A 5,000-nucleotide genomic window follows, 5' to 3' on the forward strand; every position below is an offset into this window, starting at 1 on the left:
GCTGTGAATTAAGATGACTTGCCAGATGTGCAACAGGACCTTCCCTTACAGCCACCATTAACTGGACTAAGTCTATTCATAATACAGAACCCCTATTTATGTAAATGCAGGAATGACAGCTGCCCCCTTTACTGCCAAAATACTTGGCCTGCTGTGTATTATGACATATTGCTAAGTACCCTTGAGATGGGATGCACCATACATAGATAAGACAGATAACGGTAGAAAGTGAAATTTAGAGAGATGTAGATCAAGTAAACAAATATATGTGTTAATAAAGATTTAAATATCATCATAAGCATCATATATACATAGCATATATATGCATGTATGTATGTATATCTATCTATCTATCTACCTATATATCTATCTATGCATATATTTCTTCTCTTTTTATAAAATGCATAATCATATTTCTATTCTTATATTCATATACAGTATATACCTATTTCTAAATTTCTAATTTGAAAATCTATTAACATCTATATTAAATTTTATGCTTATGATTTCAATAACTGTAAGAATATATACATAACAATAATTACAATATTTATAAATGCATCATAGCTAAACCTGTGCCTGTATTCACAACTACATTTTATGTTTTTATATCTATCTATATAATCATACATGTTATGTATGCATGGACATGTGTCTATATGTACATGTAATATATAACTCGCATGTATATGAATACATATGTCACACTTACATGTACATGTAAGTGTAAGTGCCACTGTGCATGTCCACATAATAATGATAATGATGATAATAATAACAACAATAACAACAACAACAATAATAGCAATATCATCAATAATACAAATCATTTTCAATCCATCTATATCAAAATTCAAAATATGACTAAGAACAAATGCAACTGAATCTACCTTTAAAATAAAATAAAGTTGTTAACACAGCTAGTACATCTACAGACAAACTATAAAAGCTATATGGTTCCATATTATCCTACTAAATCTAAAGGCCTTTCAAGCAGGGATAATTCTTTTCAGATATATAGAAAACCTCCAGTTATTATGGAACAAAGCTTAAGGAATGCCTTCTTTATATTCTACTCTTTGTAAATGAGATAATATATTTCAAACATTGTAACAAAGTTCATAGATCTCATATTTTCTAAAGGTCTTACATCTCATATAGTATGTAAAAAACACACACACACACACACACACACACACACACACACACACACACACACACACACACACACATATATATATATAACCTGTTAATGTTTATAAAATGGGAACTTTTAAGTAATTCTATTTGGTGTGTTTCATTTGAATTCACTTGAAACATACTGTAATCAGTGATTACATGACTACAATCTTGAATCCAACCTAATAGTCCAATGTCAAGCAATCAGCATGGTCTCTGAGCTCTTATGCTCTGATAAAAGATCAACAAGGCCTCTAAGCTTGAGCTCTGGTGAAGGACGACAAACCTTTAGATCACAACCATGGCTGTCAAGGGGCGATCAACCATTTGTGGATTAAAAGACAGTCCTTAAGCCATATATAATGGTGCTGGAGAGCCACAAGCTGTGCATTTCCATTTAGACCTACACAATGCCAAAGTTGGCTAAAGAACTTTGAATAACGAAAATGAGGACCTGGATGCATGGCAAAAAACAATAAAACCCCCAAACTAGAATTATGCAACCTACCAAAAAGCCCACCCACTGGTTGCAAGCTGCCATTTGGCCATTGATTCAAACTTCCATCAACATTGGTATAATAACAACAAGAACAAGTACACTGGGTACTGTAACATAAAAATATGACATTCCCAAAACAGGAGACAAGGACAGAATACTTGTTCATGTGTGTGTGTGTGTGGGGGGGGGATATATGAATAACTATCATATGAACTTCACAGCATCAGCATTATATTTTCGTATTTTGTTTTATATATACTTCCATAGACAAATATAAGAAATAACCTTTCCAAATGAAAAAAAACGTGAGAAATGGAGACGAGTAAACAACCTGTGCTTGGGGCTGTGAATGCCACAGCATAAACCAGCGTGACAAAACCAAACCTATATTACAGTAATCATAGTAATTTTGATGATAATTTCCATCATCTATCACTAAATATAACTATTACTCTAATCATATTTGTAAAAAATAATGAAAGAAAACACTCTGATAGGCATCTTTCTGTCAACCAGGCCCAAGCATAATCTTTCACCATCAGCACATTCACGTCACCTATGTCCAATAGGTAAATTAGTTGAAAAACAAAAAATATTATAAAAAGTATTTAGTTAATGAGCCACATGAACAGTTTATTTTAAAGGCAAATGTTACAACCACATGCAGACTTCCATCACTTGCTTACACATTGAGCACTGATGCCTCCATGCCTGCCAGCATTCTAGCACAGACCACATGCATTCTTGCAAAAATTGCAGTCTTTATCATTTTTTACTCTTCTTTTTATAATTTCTCAAAATATCTTCTTGAGATATTCTAACCGTTCTCTAAACAAAATGCACTCATCATAGAATTGCCCTTCCTTTAGAAGTGTGCTGCCATCTGGAAATGGAGTGGCATATAACCAGAATAAATAACAAACTTCTTCAAACTTTGGCATAGCTACCGATAATATAGGGTAAATTATATGTCATGGAATCAACATATTAACCTATTGCAGACAGGAGCCACAGTAACCTTAGTGGCTATCAAGATGGGATATTTTTGAAATGTGAGCAACAGAACACTATAATGTTCTTAAATATAATCATTTATCATAATTTCTTAGTTTCTGTCATTTTAGTTTAGGCGTTTGAGTCTTACCCCATTGCGGAAGGGGCGCCTAACGACCTAACTGGTTGTCAAGGCGGTCAGCCTACGACACTAACGGCACCATCTAAATATTAGAGGGACGGGGGAAGGGTTTTCTCCGCCCTCTGGGTAGGGCAGACAAGGCCAAACAACATCTTTCCATAAATCCATCATAAAATGCAGGTTTAGGGCGACTTTGGAACCCTGTAGCTCTGGAGCTAACACCGTTTCAGCCATAATACTTCATGACTGTGTGAGCGCTTCAACTATGTCATGTCATGTACGCATTGACTCCCATCTTTTAGGCCTAATCGGTGCAAACATGTATATCATGACACCCGTATGCAATAGGTTAAAATGTGATATAATAAAAAAAATGGCACAGAAAATTATGCAATATTGATGACAGATTATGTTATGAGATGCGTGTACATACTTATATTGTTCTTTTCACTTTGAAAATATTTTAAGTATAAAACATCTATGAAGTATATGTATAAAAGATAGCTTCCACTTTCCATTGGTGTTATCACATAGAAGAATACAGGCAAAGTTCAATAAAATAACACTAGAAAAGCAATGCTGTAACATGTCTTTCAATTGATATAGCTCCTCAGAACATGGCAATAATTTTACGTGCCTTTATATTGTTGACGCAATCCCTCTGTAAGGGTTAGTGCAGCTTTGGGCAGTGGGAAAACATTCTGGAACAAAGCGTTGCCCGCTTGTTATCTTCCAGCAGAATACATCCTGTCGTGAATGGGTTAAGAAGGCAGATATTTGCTGAATTCCATTCCTGCCTGTTATTTAGCAAGCATACGCAGCTTCTCACCAGGAACTTCCAGATAAGCCAGGCTGTGCTGAATCTCTCAAATCAATTTTCAAGCCACCTATTATTCTAAGGGGTGACAAAGAGAGGATTTGTATTCTTTCGTTTCTTTCATAAAGTCAAGAATTTTTTATACATAAATACAATGTGTACATACAAACGGAACTATGTACAACGTGTGTATGCAGTGAAACTTCATAACCTAAAAGGATATCATCCACCATGCGAGATATATTCTGAGGACGTGACGTGCCGCCATTCGTCATAAATAAGTTAATAAGTATTTAGGGTGACTTTGGTATCCTGTAACTCGGAAACGAGCACCATGATGGTCATAGAACTTTGCAAATGAGAGAGAGCTTCAGCAATAAAAAGATTCTGGTGATGTGTCACGTATGACATCCGTCTTATAGGCTTAGACCAAGGCCCGTAGTAAAGAACCTGTGGGGTGGGGCGTCGGGAAAATGTGACGGGTGTCGGGTGTAGGGCGTAGGATAAAATGTGACGGATAAATAAAATAAAATAGGTTAAATAAAATAAAATAGGATAAATAAAATAAAATAGAAAATGTGACGGGTGTCGGGTGTAGGGCGTAGGATAAAATGTCCTACGCCCTACACCCGACACCCGTCACATTTTCCCGACGCCCCACCCCACAGGTTCTTTACACATATATCGTGACATACAACTGCAGCGAGTTCATGGCTTTTACATGTTTCTTCTATGACATGATCATCTAGCACTTACACGATGAGTGATATTAACCCTCTCTGGACGGGTGGTATACTACGGTACCGCGCATTCAAGGCCCGTTCGCTGGGTGACACCATACGGCGTCGTTTATTTAACTGATTTAGGCCTATGCATTCGAGAGCCCCCACATTGTAACATGCAAGGCTGGAATGCCCCCGTCGTGACTGGGTTAAATGACATCCTATCACATCATAATCTCTCCCTATAATTATGCATATGTATAAACTCATTGCAGTTACATCTGACTTGTCAAAATAATGTAAAAAATACAGAAACTACCTCTCATCAGGAGAGATATGCCTGAAGGCTGCCCATGCTTGTTGATCATGATATGTACAACAATATTTACTACAACACAACACATGTGGTGGAGTCAGCTGGTCTTTACCAGAGCACCAAAGGCACGTACGCAGAAGTATTTGTGACAACTATGACAGATGGAAAATATTTATGAATTTATTTTTTGATTCCATGTCCAATTTACCAAACACTGCATATCTATAACTGTAATCTTATTCAAATTATGAGGAAACAAATCATGATACTAAAGCTATTATCCACATCTGTGTCAAAAAAATAGCCATATGTGGATTTCCAAAGTTCACTTT

At 36.0% G+C, this 5,000-nt stretch overlaps 1 protein-coding gene across 2 annotated transcripts in view; it reads right to left on the reverse strand.

Moving 5' to 3' along the window:
- Window positions 1–5,000, reverse strand: part of SCaMC (Short Calcium-binding Mitochondrial Carrier) — a 64,972-nt gene that overhangs the window by 59,418 nt on the left and 554 nt on the right. The gene's annotated exons all lie outside the window — the stretch shown is intronic.

The sequence above is a fragment of the Penaeus japonicus genome, unplaced genomic scaffold (genome assembly GCF_977035675.1).
Source record: "Penaeus japonicus unplaced genomic scaffold, GWHDUDI00000001_assembly GWHDUDI00000011, whole genome shotgun sequence".
Lineage (NCBI taxonomy): Eukaryota > Metazoa > Arthropoda > Malacostraca > Decapoda > Penaeidae > Penaeus > Penaeus japonicus.